Source organism: Carcharhinus amblyrhynchos, chromosome 7 (genome assembly GCF_965287045.1).
Source record: "Carcharhinus amblyrhynchos chromosome 7, sCarAmb.v2.hapA, whole genome shotgun sequence".
Classification (NCBI taxonomy): domain Eukaryota; kingdom Metazoa; phylum Chordata; class Chondrichthyes; order Carcharhiniformes; family Carcharhinidae; genus Carcharhinus; species Carcharhinus amblyrhynchos.
In genome coordinates, this window is record NC_137330.1 from 105,986,374 (window position 1) to 105,998,589 (window position 12,216).

The 12,216-nt window shown below is 56.6% G+C and overlaps 26 non-coding genes and 1 pseudogene across 26 annotated transcripts; all 27 read left to right on the plus strand.

The window, feature by feature from the left end:
* Positions 1-147: 147 nt before the first annotated feature.
* On the plus strand, positions 148-266 carry LOC145346219 (5S ribosomal RNA). Its single transcript, XR_013887575.1, has one exon. It is a non-coding gene; the product is annotated as a 5S ribosomal RNA (ribosomal RNA).
* Positions 267-599: 333 nt separating this feature from the next.
* LOC145345654 (5S ribosomal RNA) lies at positions 600-718 on the plus strand. The gene has a single exon (XR_013887112.1). It is a non-coding gene; the product is annotated as a 5S ribosomal RNA (ribosomal RNA).
* A 333-nt stretch (positions 719-1,051) lies between these two features.
* On the plus strand, positions 1,052-1,160 carry LOC145345698 (5S ribosomal RNA; annotated as a pseudogene).
* Positions 1,161-1,493: 333 nt separating this feature from the next.
* On the plus strand, positions 1,494-1,612 carry LOC145345666 (5S ribosomal RNA). The gene has a single exon (XR_013887123.1). It is a non-coding gene; the product is annotated as a 5S ribosomal RNA (ribosomal RNA).
* A 333-nt stretch (positions 1,613-1,945) lies between these two features.
* Positions 1,946-2,064, plus strand: LOC145346261 (5S ribosomal RNA). Its single transcript, XR_013887615.1, has one exon. It is a non-coding gene; the product is annotated as a 5S ribosomal RNA (ribosomal RNA).
* A 333-nt stretch (positions 2,065-2,397) lies between these two features.
* Positions 2,398-2,516, plus strand: LOC145345678 (5S ribosomal RNA). The gene has a single exon (XR_013887134.1). It is a non-coding gene; the product is annotated as a 5S ribosomal RNA (ribosomal RNA).
* Positions 2,517-2,849: 333 nt separating this feature from the next.
* Positions 2,850-2,968, plus strand: LOC145346221 (5S ribosomal RNA). The gene has a single exon (XR_013887576.1). It is a non-coding gene; the product is annotated as a 5S ribosomal RNA (ribosomal RNA).
* A 333-nt stretch (positions 2,969-3,301) lies between these two features.
* Positions 3,302-3,420, plus strand: LOC145345691 (5S ribosomal RNA). Its single transcript, XR_013887140.1, has one exon. It is a non-coding gene; the product is annotated as a 5S ribosomal RNA (ribosomal RNA).
* Positions 3,421-3,752: 332 nt separating this feature from the next.
* LOC145345627 (5S ribosomal RNA) lies at positions 3,753-3,871 on the plus strand. Its single transcript, XR_013887086.1, has one exon. It is a non-coding gene; the product is annotated as a 5S ribosomal RNA (ribosomal RNA).
* A 333-nt stretch (positions 3,872-4,204) lies between these two features.
* Positions 4,205-4,323, plus strand: LOC145346268 (5S ribosomal RNA). Its single transcript, XR_013887622.1, has one exon. It is a non-coding gene; the product is annotated as a 5S ribosomal RNA (ribosomal RNA).
* Positions 4,324-4,656: 333 nt separating this feature from the next.
* On the plus strand, positions 4,657-4,775 carry LOC145346022 (5S ribosomal RNA). The gene has a single exon (XR_013887386.1). It is a non-coding gene; the product is annotated as a 5S ribosomal RNA (ribosomal RNA).
* Positions 4,776-5,108: 333 nt separating this feature from the next.
* LOC145345628 (5S ribosomal RNA) lies at positions 5,109-5,227 on the plus strand. Its single transcript, XR_013887087.1, has one exon. It is a non-coding gene; the product is annotated as a 5S ribosomal RNA (ribosomal RNA).
* Positions 5,228-5,560: 333 nt separating this feature from the next.
* Positions 5,561-5,679, plus strand: LOC145345702 (5S ribosomal RNA). Its single transcript, XR_013887141.1, has one exon. It is a non-coding gene; the product is annotated as a 5S ribosomal RNA (ribosomal RNA).
* A 333-nt stretch (positions 5,680-6,012) lies between these two features.
* Positions 6,013-6,131, plus strand: LOC145346023 (5S ribosomal RNA). The gene has a single exon (XR_013887387.1). It is a non-coding gene; the product is annotated as a 5S ribosomal RNA (ribosomal RNA).
* Positions 6,132-6,464: 333 nt separating this feature from the next.
* Positions 6,465-6,583, plus strand: LOC145346024 (5S ribosomal RNA). Its single transcript, XR_013887388.1, has one exon. It is a non-coding gene; the product is annotated as a 5S ribosomal RNA (ribosomal RNA).
* A 333-nt stretch (positions 6,584-6,916) lies between these two features.
* Positions 6,917-7,035, plus strand: LOC145346141 (5S ribosomal RNA). Its single transcript, XR_013887502.1, has one exon. It is a non-coding gene; the product is annotated as a 5S ribosomal RNA (ribosomal RNA).
* A 333-nt stretch (positions 7,036-7,368) lies between these two features.
* LOC145345713 (5S ribosomal RNA) lies at positions 7,369-7,487 on the plus strand. The gene has a single exon (XR_013887142.1). It is a non-coding gene; the product is annotated as a 5S ribosomal RNA (ribosomal RNA).
* A 333-nt stretch (positions 7,488-7,820) lies between these two features.
* On the plus strand, positions 7,821-7,939 carry LOC145345724 (5S ribosomal RNA). Its single transcript, XR_013887143.1, has one exon. It is a non-coding gene; the product is annotated as a 5S ribosomal RNA (ribosomal RNA).
* A 333-nt stretch (positions 7,940-8,272) lies between these two features.
* Positions 8,273-8,391, plus strand: LOC145345736 (5S ribosomal RNA). Its single transcript, XR_013887144.1, has one exon. It is a non-coding gene; the product is annotated as a 5S ribosomal RNA (ribosomal RNA).
* A 333-nt stretch (positions 8,392-8,724) lies between these two features.
* Positions 8,725-8,843, plus strand: LOC145345748 (5S ribosomal RNA). Its single transcript, XR_013887145.1, has one exon. It is a non-coding gene; the product is annotated as a 5S ribosomal RNA (ribosomal RNA).
* A 333-nt stretch (positions 8,844-9,176) lies between these two features.
* LOC145346222 (5S ribosomal RNA) lies at positions 9,177-9,295 on the plus strand. The gene has a single exon (XR_013887577.1). It is a non-coding gene; the product is annotated as a 5S ribosomal RNA (ribosomal RNA).
* Positions 9,296-9,628: 333 nt separating this feature from the next.
* On the plus strand, positions 9,629-9,747 carry LOC145345754 (5S ribosomal RNA). Its single transcript, XR_013887146.1, has one exon. It is a non-coding gene; the product is annotated as a 5S ribosomal RNA (ribosomal RNA).
* Positions 9,748-10,080: 333 nt separating this feature from the next.
* On the plus strand, positions 10,081-10,199 carry LOC145346025 (5S ribosomal RNA). The gene has a single exon (XR_013887389.1). It is a non-coding gene; the product is annotated as a 5S ribosomal RNA (ribosomal RNA).
* A 333-nt stretch (positions 10,200-10,532) lies between these two features.
* Positions 10,533-10,651, plus strand: LOC145346142 (5S ribosomal RNA). Its single transcript, XR_013887503.1, has one exon. It is a non-coding gene; the product is annotated as a 5S ribosomal RNA (ribosomal RNA).
* Positions 10,652-10,984: 333 nt separating this feature from the next.
* Positions 10,985-11,103, plus strand: LOC145345755 (5S ribosomal RNA). The gene has a single exon (XR_013887147.1). It is a non-coding gene; the product is annotated as a 5S ribosomal RNA (ribosomal RNA).
* Positions 11,104-11,436: 333 nt separating this feature from the next.
* Positions 11,437-11,555, plus strand: LOC145345766 (5S ribosomal RNA). The gene has a single exon (XR_013887154.1). It is a non-coding gene; the product is annotated as a 5S ribosomal RNA (ribosomal RNA).
* A 333-nt stretch (positions 11,556-11,888) lies between these two features.
* On the plus strand, positions 11,889-12,007 carry LOC145345777 (5S ribosomal RNA). The gene has a single exon (XR_013887163.1). It is a non-coding gene; the product is annotated as a 5S ribosomal RNA (ribosomal RNA).
* Positions 12,008-12,216: the final 209 nt, after the last annotated feature.

Consider the following 12,216-nt stretch of genomic DNA (forward strand, 5'->3'; position numbering starts at 1 on the left):
GCGCAGTATCTCTGCTGATTCAGGGAGCTTTGCCCCAAACACTGCGTCAGTGTTTCCCTCCCTCCCTCCTCCTCTGACCACAGCACAAAGCCAATTGTCGGCATCTGAGTTGTGAGCGTGAAAAGGCCAGAAATGAGAGCAGCCAGCGCCTACGGCCATACTAGCCTGAAAACGCCTGATCTCGTCTGATCTCGGAAGCTAAGCAGGCTCAGGCCTGGTTAGTACTTGGATGGGAGTCCGCCTGGGAATACCAGGTGCCGTAGGCTTTTGCTGCCAGCCGGGGCTGCCCGCAACGCCGGCTGTCGGCCCAGAGGCGGCTCACGTTTTGGCTGAGGAACTTTGCTGGTGATTTGTGGGAGAAGTCGGAACAGCAATACCCAGGAAGAAGTGCCAAGCAGACTATCTCTGGTGTCTCAGTGCTCAGGCCAGCAATATCCACCAAGAAGTGACAAGCGCAGTATCTCTGCTGATTCAGGGAGCTTTGCCCCAAACACTGCGTCAGTGTTTCCCTCCCTCCCTCCTCCTCTGACCACAGCACAAAGCCAATTGTCGGCATCTGAGTTGTGAGCGTGAAAAGGCCAGAAATGAGTACAGCCAGCGCCTACGGCCATACTAGCCTGAAAACGCCCGATCTCGTCTGATCTCGGAAGCTAAGCAGGCTCAGGCCTGGTTAGTACTTGGATGGGAGACCGCCTGGGAATACCAGGTGCCGTAGGCTTTTGCTGCCAGCCGGGGCTGCCCGCAACGCCGGCTGTCGGCCCAGGGGCGGCTCACGTTTTGGCTGAGGAACTTTGCTGGTGATTTGTGGGAGAAGTCGGAACAGCAATACCCAGGAAGAAGTGCCAAGCAGACTATCTCTGGTGTCTCAGTGCTCAGGCCAGCAATATCCACCAAGAAGTGACAAGCGCAGTATCTCTGCTGATTCAGGGAGCTTTGCCCCAAACACTGCGTCAGTGTTTCCCTCCCTCCCTCCTCCTCTGACCACAGCACAAAGCCAATTGTCGGCATCTGAGTTGTGAGTGTGAAAAGGCCAGAAATGAGAGCAGCCAGTGCCTACGGCCATACTAGCCTGAAAACGTCTGATCTCGGAAGCTAAGCAGGCTCAGGCCTGGTTAGTACTTGGATGGGAGACCGCCTGGGAATACCAGGTGCCGTAGGCTTTTGCTGCCAGCCGGGGCTGCCCGCAACGCCGGCTGTCGGCCCAGAGGCGGCTCACGTTTTGGCTGAGGAACTTTGCTGGTGATTTGTGGGAGAAGTCGGAACAGCAATACCCAGGAAGAAGTGCCAAGCAGACTATCTCTGGTGTCTCAGTGCTCAGGCCAGCAATATCCACCAAGAAGTGACAAGCGCAGTATCTCTGCTGATTCAGGGAGCTTTGCCCCAAACACTGCGTCAGTGTTTCCCTCCCTCCCTCCTCCTCTGACCACAGCACAAAGCCAAATGTCGGCATCTGAGTTGTGAGCGTGAAAAGGCCAGAAATGAGTGCAGCCAGCGCCTACGGCCATACTAGCCTGAAAACGCCCGATCTCGTCTGATCTCGGAAGCTAAGCAGGCTCAGGCCTGGTTAGTACTTGGATGGGAGACCGCCTGGGAATACCAGGTGCCGTAGGCTTTTGCTGCCAGCCGGGGCTGCCCGCAACGCCGGCTGTCGGCCCAGGGGCGGCTCACGTTTTGGCTGAGGAACTTTGCTGGTGATTTGTGGGAGAAGTCGGAACAGCAATACCCAGGAAGAAGTGCCAAGCAGACTATCTCTGGTGTCTCAGTGCTCAGGCCAGCAATATCCACCAAGAAGTGACAAGCGCAGTATCTCTGCTGATTCAGGGAGCTTTGCCCCAAACACTGCGTCAGTGTTTCCCTCCCTCCCTCCTCCTCTGACCACAGCACAAAGCCAATTGTCGGCATCTGAGTTGTGAGCGTGAAAAGGCCAGAAATGAGAGCAGCCAGCGCATACGGCCATACTAGCCTGAAAACGCCTGATCTCGTCTGATCTCGGAAGCTAAGCAGGCTCAGGCCTGGTTAGTACTTGGATGGGAGACCGCCTGGGAATACCAGGTGCCGTAGGCTTTTGCTGCCAGCCGGGGCTGCCCGCAACGCCGGCTGTCGGCCCAGAGGCGGCTCACGTTTTGGCTGAGGAACTTTGCTGGTGATTTGTGGGAGAAGTCGGAACAGCAATACCCAGGAAGAAGTGCCAAGCAGACTATCTCTGGTGTCTCAGTGCTCAGGCCAGCAATATCCACCAAGAAGTGACAAGCGCAGTATCTCTGCTGATTCAGGGAGCTTTGCCCCAAACACTGCGTCAGTGTTTCCCTCCCTCCCTCCTCCTCTGACCACAGCACAAAGCCAATTGTCGGCATCTGAGTTGTGAGCGTGAAAAGGCCAGAAATGAGAGCAGCCAGCGCCTACGGCCATACTAGCCTGAAAACGCCCGATCTCGTCTGATCTCGGAAGCTAAGCAGGCTCAGGCCTGGTTAGTACTTGGATGGGAGACCGCCTGGGAATACCAGGTGCCGTAGGCTTTTGCTGCCAGCCGGGGCTGCCCGCAACGCCGGCTGTCGGCCCAGGGGCGGCTCACGTTTTGGCTGAGGAACTTTGCTGGTGATTTGTGGGAGAAGTCGGAACAGCAATACCCAGGAAGAAGTGCCAAGCAGACTATCTCTGGTGTCTCAGTGCTCAGGCCAGCAATATCCACCAAGAAGTGACAAGCGCAGTATCTCTGCTGATTCAGGGAGCTTTGCCCCAAACACTGCGTCAGTGTTTCCCTCCCTCCCTCCTCCTCTGACCACAGCACAAAGCCAATTGTCGGCATCTGAGTTGTGAGCGTGAAAAGGCCAGAAATGAGAGCAGCCAGCGCCTACGGCCATACTAGCCTGAAAACGCCTGATCTCGTCTGATCTCGGAAGCTAAGCAGGCTCAGGCCTGGTTAGTACTTGGATGGGAGTCCGCCTGGGAATACCAGGTGCCGTAGGCTTTTGCTGCCAGCCGGGGCTGCCCGCAACGCCGGCTGTCGGCCCAGAGGCGGCTCACGTTTTGGCTGAGGAACTTTGCTGGTGATTTGTGGGAGAAGTCGGAACAGCAATACCCAGGAAGAAGTGCCAAGCAGACTATCTCTGGTGTCTCAGTGCTCAGGCCAGCAATATCCACCAAGAAGTGACAAGCGCAGTATCTCTGCTGATTCAGGGAGCTTTGCCCCAAACACTGCGTCAGTGTTTCCCTCCCTCCCTCCTCCTCTGACCACAGCACAAAGCCAATTGTCGGCATCTGAGTTGTGAGCGTGAAAAGGCCAGAAATGAGTGCAGCCAGCGCCTACGGCCATACTAGCCTGAAAACGCCCGATCTCGTCTGATCTCGGAAGCTAAGCAGGCTCAGGCCTGGTTAGTACTTGGATGGGAGACCGCCTGGGAATACCAGGTGCCGTAGGCTTTTGCTGCCAGCCGGGGCTGCCCGCAACGCCGGCTGTCGGCCCAGGGGCGGCTCACGTTTTGGCTGAGGAACTTTGCTGGTGATTTGTGGGAGAAGTCGGAACAGCAATACCCAGGAAGAAGTGCCAAGCAGACTATCTCTGGTGTCTCAGTGCTCAGGCCAGCAATATCCACCAAGAAGTGACAAGCGCAGTATCTCTGCTGATTCAGGGAGCTTTGCCCAAACACTGCGTCAGTGTTTCCCTCCCTCCCTCCTCCTCTGACCACAGCACAAAGCCAATTGTCGGCATCTGAGTTGTGAGCGTGAAAAGGCCAGAAATGAGAGCAGCCAGCGCATACGGCCATACTAGCCTGAAAACGCCCGATCTGGTCTGATCTCGGAAGCTAAGCAGGCTCAGGCCTGGTTAGTACTTGGATGGGAGACCGCCTGGGAATACCAGGTGCCGTAGGCTTTTGCTGCCAGCCGGGGCTGCCCGCAACGCCGGCTGTCGGCCCAGAGGCGGCTCACGTTTTGGCTGAGGAACTTTGCTGGTGATTTGTGGGAGAAGTCGGAACAGCAATACCCAGGAAGAAGTGCCAAGCAGACTATCTCTGGTGTCTCAGTGCTCAGGCCAGCAATATCCACCAAGAAGTGACAAGCGCAGTATCTCTGCTGATTCAGGGAGCTTTGCCCCAAACACTGCGTCAGTGTTTCCCTCCCTCCCTCCTCCTCTGACCACAGCACAAAGCCAATTGTCGGCATCTGAGTTGTGAGCGTGAAAAGGCCAGAAATGAGAACAGCCAGCGCCTACGGCCATACTAGCCTGAAAACGCCCGATCTCGTCTGATCTCGGAAGCTAAGCAGGCTCAGGCCTGGTTAGTACTTGGATGCGAGACCGCCTGGGAATACCAGGTGCCGTAGGCTTTTGCTGCCAGCCGGGGCTGCCCGCAACGCCGGCTGTCGGCCCAGGGGCGGCTCACGTTTTGGCTGAGGAACTTTGCTGGTGATTTGTGGGAGAAGTCGGAACAGCAATACCCAGGAAGAAGTGCCAAGCAGACTATCTCTGGTGTCTCAGTGCTCAGGCCAGCAATATCCACCAAGAAGTGACAAGCGCAGTATCTCTGCTGATTCAGGGAGCTTTGCCCCAAACACTGCGTCAGTGTTTCCCTCCCTCCCTCCTCCTCTGACCACAGCACAAAGCCAATTGTCGGCATCTGAGTTGTGAGCGTGAAAAGGCCAGAAATGAGAACCGCCAGTGCCTACGGCCATACTAGCCTGAAAACGCCCGATCTCGTCTGATCTCGGAAGCTAAGCAGGCTCAGGCCTGGTTAGTACTTGGATGGGAGTCCGCCTGGGAATACCAGGTGCCGTAGGCTTTTGCTGCCAGCCGGGGCTGCCCGCAACGCCGGCTGTCGGCCCAGAGGCGGCTCACGTTTTGGCTGAGGAACTTTGCTGGTGATTTGTGGGAGAAGTCGGAACAGCAATACCCAGGAAGAAGTGCCAAGCAGACTATCTCTGGTGTCTCAGTGCTCAGGCCAGCAATATCCACCAAGAAGTGACAAGCGCAGTATCTCTGCTGATTCAGGGAGCTTTGCCCCAAACACTGCGTCAGTGTTTCCCTCCCTCCCTCCTCCTCTGACCACAGCACAAAGCCAATTGTCGGCATCTGAGTTGTGAGCGTGAAAAGGCCAGAAATGAGAGCAGCCAGCGCATACGGCCATACTAGCCTGAAAACGCCCGATCTGGTCTGATCTCGGAAGCTAAGCAGGCTCAGGCCTGGTTAGTACTTGGATGGGAGACCGCCTGGGAATACCAGGTGCCGTAGGCTTTTGCTGCCAGCCGGGGCTGCCCGCAAGGCCGGCTGTCGGCCCAGAGGCGGCTCACGTTTTGGCTGAGGAACTTTGCTGGTGATTTGTGGGAGAAGTCGGAACAGCAATACCCAGGAAGAAGTGCCAAGCAGACTATCTCTGGTGTCTCAGTGCTCAGGCCAGCAATATCCACCAAGAAGTGACAAGCGCAGTATCTCTGCTGATTCAGGGAGCTTTGCCCCAAACACTGCGTCAGTGTTTCCCTCCCTCCCTCCTCCTCTGACCACAGCACAAAGCCAATTGTCGGCATCTGAGTTGTGAGCGTGAAAAGGCCAGAAATGAGAGCAGCCAGCGCCTACGGCCATACTAGCCTGAAAACGCCCGATCTCGTCTGATCTCGGAAGCTAAGCAGGCTCAGGCCTGGTTAGTACTTGGATGGGAGACCGCCTGGGAATACCAGGTGCCGTAGGCTTTTGCTGCCAGCCGGGGCTGCCCGCAACGCCGGCTGTCGGCCCAGGGGCGGCTCACGTTTTGGCTGAGGAACTTTGCTGGTGATTTGTGGGAGAAGTCGGAACAGCAATACCCAGGAAGAAGTGCCAAGCAGACTATCTCTGGTGTCTCAGTGCTCAGGCCAGCAATATCCACCAAGAAGTGACAAGCGCAGTATCTCTGCTGATTCAGGGAGCTTTGCCCCAAACACTGCGTCAGTGTTTCCCTCCCTCCCTCCTCCTCTGACCACAGCACAAAGCCAATTGTCGGCATCTGAGTTGTGAGCGTGAAAAGGCCAGAAATGAGAGCCGCCAGTGCCTACGGCCATACTAGCCTGAAAACGCCCGATCTCGTCTGATCTCGGAAGCTAAGCAGGCTCAGGCCTGGTTAGTACTTGGATGGGAGTCCGCCTGGGAATACCAGGTGCCGTAGGCTTTTGCTGCCAGCCGGGGCTGCCCGCAACGCCGGCTGTCGGCCCAGAGGCGGCTCACGTTTTGGCTGAGGAACTTTGCTGGTGATTTGTGGGAGAAGTCGGAACAGCAATACCCAGGAAGAAGTGCCAAGCAGACTATCTCTGGTGTCTCAGTGCTCAGGCCAGCAATATCCACCAAGAAGTGACAAGCGCAGTATCTCTGCTGATTCAGGGAGCTTTGCCCCAAACACTGCGTCAGTGTTTCCCTCCCTCCCTCCTCCTCTGACCACAGCACAAAGCCAATTGTCGGCATCTGAGTTGTGAGCGTGAAAAGGCCAGAAATGAGAGCCGCCAGTGCCTACGGCCATACTAGCCTGAAAACGCCCGATCTCGTCTGATCTCGGAAGCTAAGCAGGCTCAGGCCTGGTTAGTACTTGGATGGGAGTCCGCCTGGGAATACCAGGTGCCGTAGGCTTTTGCTGCCAGCCGGGGCTGCCCGCAACGCCGGCTGTCGGCCCAGAGGCGGCTCACGTTTTGGCTGAGGAACTTTGCTGGTGATTTGTGGGAGAAGTCGGAACAGCAATACCCAGGAAGAAGTGCCAAGCAGACTATCTCTGGTGTCTCAGTGCTCAGGCCAGCAATATCCACCAAGAAGTGACAAGCGCAGTATCTCTGCTGATTCAGGGAGCTTTGCCCCAAACACTGCGTCAGTGTTTCCCTCCCTCCCTCCTCCTCTGACCACAGCACAAAGCCAATTGTCGGCATCTGAGTTGTGAGCGTGAAAAGGCCAGAAATGAGTGCAGCCTGCGCCTACGGCCATACTAGCCTGAAAACGCCCGATCTCGTCTGATTTCGGAAGCTAAGCAGGCTCAGGCCTGGTTAGTACTTGGATGGGAGACCGCCTGGGAATACCAGGTGCCGTAGGCTTTTGCTGCCAGCCGGGGCTGCCCGCAACGCCGGCTGTCGGCCCAGGGGCGGCTCACGTTTTGGCTGAGGAACTTTGCTGGTGATTTGTGGGAGAAGTCGGAACAGCAATACCCAGGAAGAAGTGCCAAGCAGACTATCTCTGGTGTCTCAGTGCTCAGGCCAGCAATATCCACCAAGAAGTGACAAGCGCAGTATCTCTGCTGATTCAGGGAGCTTTGCCCCAAACACTGCGTCAGTGTTTCCCTCCCTCCCTCCTCCTCTGACCACAGCACAAAGCCAATTGTCGGCATCTGAGTTGTGAGCGTGAAAAGGCCAGAAATGAGAGCAGCCAGCGCCTACGGCCATACTAGCCTGAAAACGCCCGATCTCGTCTGATCTCGGAAGCTAAGCAGGCTCAGGCCTGGTTAGTACTTGGATGGGAGACCGCCTGGGAATACCAGGTGCCGTAGGCTTTTGCTGCCAGCCGGGGCTGCCCGCAACGCCGGCTGTCGGCCCAGAGGCGGCTCACGTTTTGGCTGAGGAACTTTGCTGGTGATTTGTGGGAGAAGTCGGAACAGCAATACCCAGGAAGAAGTGCCAAGCAGACTATCTCTGGTGTCTCAGTGCTCAGGCCAGCAATATCCACCAAGAAGTGACAAGCGCAGTATCTCTGCTGATTCAGGGAGCTTTGCCCCAAACACTGCGTCAGTGTTTCCCTCCCTCCCTCCTCCTCTGACCACAGCACAAAGCCAATTGTCGGCATCTGAGTTGTGAGCGTGAAAAGGCCAGAAATGAGAGCAGCCAGCGCCTACGGCCATACTAGCCTGAAAACGCCCGATCTCGTCTGATCTCGGAAGCTAAGCAGGCTCAGGCCTGGTTAGTACTTGGATGGGAGACCGCCTGGGAATACCAGGTGCCGTAGGCTTTTGCTGCCAGCCGGGGCTGCCCGCAACGCCGGCTGTCGGCCCAGAGGCGGCTCACGTTTTGGCTGAGGAACTTTGCTGGTGATTTGTGGGAGAAGTCGGAACAGCAATACCCAGGAAGAAGTGCCAAGCAGACTATCTCTGGTGTCTCAGTGCTCAGGCCAGCAATATCCACCAAGAAGTGACAAGCGCAGTATCTCTGCTGATTCAGGGAGCTTTGCCCCAAACACTGCGTCAGTGTTTCCCTCCCTCCCTCCTCCTCTGACCACAGCACAAAGCCAATTGTCGGCATCTGAGTTGTGAGCGTGAAAAGGCCAGAAATGAGAGCAGCCAGCGCCTACGGCCATACTAGCCTGAAAACGCCCGATCTCGTCTGATCTCGGAAGCTAAGCAGGCTCAGGCCTGGTTAGTACTTGGATGGGAGACCGCCTGGGAATACCAGGTGCCGTAGGCTTTTGCTGCCAGCCGGGGCTGCCCGCAACGCCGGCTGTCGGCCCAGAGGCGGCTCACGTTTTGGCTGAGGAGCTTTGCTGGTGATTTGTGGGAGAAGTCGGAACAGCAATACCCAGGAAGAAGTGCCAAGCAGACTATCTCTGGTGTCTCAGTGCTCAGGCCAGCAATATCCACCAAGAAGTGACAAGCGCAGTATCTCTGCTGATTCAGGGAGCTTTGCCCCAAACACTGCGTCAGTGTTTCCCTCCCTCCCTCCTCCTCTGACCACAGCACAAAGCCAATTGTCGGCATCTGAGTTGTGAGCGTGAAAAGGCCAGAAATGAGAGCAGCCAGCGCCTACGGCCATACTAGCCTGAAAACGCCCGATCTCGTCTGATCTCGGAAGCTAAGCAGGCTCAGGCCTGGTTAGTACTTGGATGGGAGACCGCCTGGGAATACCAGGTGCCGTAGGCTTTTGCTGCCAGCCGGGGCTGCCCGCAACGCCGGCTGTCGGCCCAGAGGCGGCTCACGTTTTGGCTGAGGAACTTTGCTGGTGATTTGTGGGAGAAGTCGGAACAGCAATACCCAGGAAGAAGTGCCAAGCAGACTATCTCTGGTGTCTCAGTGCTCAGGCCAGCAATATCCACCAAGAAGTGACAAGCGCAGTATCTCTGCTGATTCAGGGAGCTTTGCCCCAAACACTGCGTCAGTGTTTCCCTCCCTCCCTCCTCCTCTGACCACAGCACAAAGCCAATTGTCGGCATCTGAGTTGTGAGCGTGAAAAGGCCAGAAATGAGAGCAGCCAGCGCCTACGGCCATACTAGCCTGAAAACGCCTGATCTCGTCTGATCTCGGAAGCTAAGCAGGCTCAGGCCTGGTTAGTACTTGGATGGGAGTCCGCCTGGGAATACCAGGTGCCGTAGGCTTTTGCTGCCAGCCGGGGCTGCCCGCAACGCCGGCTGTCGGCCCAGAGGCGGCTCACGTTTTGGCTGAGGAACTTTGCTGGTGATTTGTGGGAGAAGTCGGAACAGCAATACCCAGGAAGAAGTGCCAAGCAGACTATCTCTGGTGTCTCAGTGCTCAGGCCAGCAATATCCACCAAGAAGTGACAAGCGCAGTATCTCTGCTGATTCAGGGAGCTTTGCCCCAAACACTGCGTCAGTGTTTCCCTCCCTCCCTCCTCCTCTGACCACAGCACAAAGCCAATTGTCGGCATCTGAGTTGTGAGCGTGAAAAGGCCAGAAATGAGTACAGCCAGCGCCTACGGCCATACTAGCCTGAAAACGCCCGATCTCGTCTGATCTCGGAAGCTAAGCAGGCTCAGGCCTGGTTAGTACTTGGATGGGAGACCGCCTGGGAATACCAGGTGCCGTAGGCTTTTGCTGCCAGCCGGGGCTGCCCGCAACGCCGGCTGTCGGCCCAGGGGCGGCTCACGTTTTGGCTGAGGAACTTTGCTGGTGATTTGTGGGAGAAGTCGGAACAGCAATACCCAGGAAGAAGTGCCAAGCAGACTATCTCTGGTGTCTCAGTGCTCAGGCCAGCAATATCCACCAAGAAGTGACAAGCGCAGTATCTCTGCTGATTCAGGGAGCTTTGCCCCAAACACTGCGTCAGTGTTTCCCTCCCTCCCTCCTCCTCTGACCACAGCACAAAGCCAATTGTCGGCATCTGAGTTGTGAGCGTGAAAAGGCCAGAAATGAGAGCCGCCAGTGCCTACGGCCATACTAGCCTGAAAACGCCCGATCTCGTCTGATCTCGGAAGCTAAGCAGGCTCAGGCCTGGTTAGTACTTGGATGGGAGTCCGCCTGGGAATACCAGGTGCCGTAGGCTTTTGCTGCCAGCCGGGGCTGCCCGCAACGCCGGCTGTCGGCCCAGAGGCGGCTCACGTTTTGGCTGAGGAACTTTGCTGGTGATTTGTGGGAGAAGTCGGAACAGCAATACCCAGGAAGAAGTGCCAAGCAGACTATCTCTGGTGTCTCAGTGCTCAGGCCAGCAATATCCACCAAGAAGTGACAAGCGCAGTATCTCTGCTGATTCAGGGAGCTTTGCCCCAAACACTGCGTCAGTGTTTCCCTCCCTCCCTCCTCCTCTGACCACAGCACAAAGCCAATTGTCGGCATCTGAGTTGTGAGCGTGAAAAGGCCAGAAATGAGTGCAGCCTGCGCCTACGGCCATACTAGCCTGAAAACGCCCGATCTCGTCTGATTTCGGAAGCTAAGCAGGCTCAGGCCTGGTTAGTACTTGGATGGGAGACCGCCTGGGAATACCAGGTGCCGTAGGCTTTTGCTGCCAGCCGGGGCTGCCCGCAACGCCGGCTGTCGGCCCAGGGGCGGCTCACGTTTTGGCTGAGGAACTTTGCTGGTGATTTGTGGGAGAAGTCGGAACAGCAATACCCAGGAAGAAGTGCCAAGCAGACTATCTCTGGTGTCTCAGTGCTCAGGCCAGCAATATCCACCAAGAAGTGACAAGCGCAGTATCTCTGCTGATTCAGGGAGCTTTGCCCCAAACACTGCGTCAGTGTTTCCCTCCCTCCCTCCTCCTCTGACCACAGCACAAAGCCAATTGTCGGCATCTGAGTTGTGAGCGTGAAAAGGCCAGAAATGAGAGCAGCCAGCGCCTACGGCCATACTAGCCTGAAAACGCCCGATCTCGTCTGATCTCGGAAGCTAAGCAGGCTCAGGCCTGGTTAGTACTTGGATGGGAGACCGCCTGGGAATACCAGGTGCCGTAGGCTTTTGCTGCCAGCCGGGGCTGCCCGCAACGCCGGCTGTCGGCCCAGAGGCGGCTCACGTTTTGGCTGAGGAACTTTGCTGGTGATTTGTGGGAGAAGTCGGAACAGCAATACCCAGGAAGAAGTGCCAAGCAGACTATCTCTGGTGTCTCAGTGCTCAGGCCAGCAATATCCACCAAGAAGTGACAAGCGCAGTATCTCTGCTGATTCAGGGAGCTTTGCCCCAAACACTGCGTCAGTGTTTCCCTCCCTCCCTCCTCCTCTGACCACAGCACAAAGCCAATTGTCGGCATCTGAGTTGTGAGCGTGAAAAGGCCAGAAATGAGAGCAGCCAGCGCCTACGGCCATACTAGCCTGAAAACGCCCGATCTCGTCTGATCTCGGAAGCTAAGCAGGCTCAGGCCTGGTTAGTACTTGGATGGGAGACCGCCTGGGAATACCAGGTGCCGTAGGCTTTTGCTGCCAGCCGGGGCTGCCCGCAACGCCGGCTGTCGGCCCAGAGGCGGCTCACGTTTTGGCTGAGGAACTTTGCTGGTGATTTGTGGGAGAAGTCGGAACAGCAATACCCAGGAAGAAGTGCCAAGCAGACTATCTCTGGTGTCTCAGTGCTCAGGCCAGCAATATCCACCAAGAAGTGACAAGCGCAGTATCTCTGCTGATTCAGGGAGCTTTGCCCCAAACACTGCGTCAGTGTTTCCCTCCCTCCCTCCTCCTCTGACCACAGCACAAAGCCAATTGTCGGCATCTGAGTTGTGAGCGTGAAAAGGCCAGAAATGAGAGCAGCCAGCGCCTACGGCCATACTAGCCTGAAAACGCCCGATCTCGTCTGATCTCGGAAGCTAAGCAGGCTCAGGCCTGGTTAGTACTTGGATGGGAGACCGCCTGGGAATACCAGGTGCCGTAGGCTTTTGCTGCCAGCCGGGGCTGCCCGCAACGCCGGCTGTCGGCCCAGAGGCGGCTCACGTTTTGGCTGAGGAGCTTTGCTGGTGATTTGTGGGAGAAGTCGGAACAGCAATACCCAGGAAGAAGTGCCAAGCAGACTATCTCTGGTGTCTCAGTGCTCAGGCCAGCAATATCCACCAAGAAGTGACAAGCGCAGTATCTCTGCTGATTCAG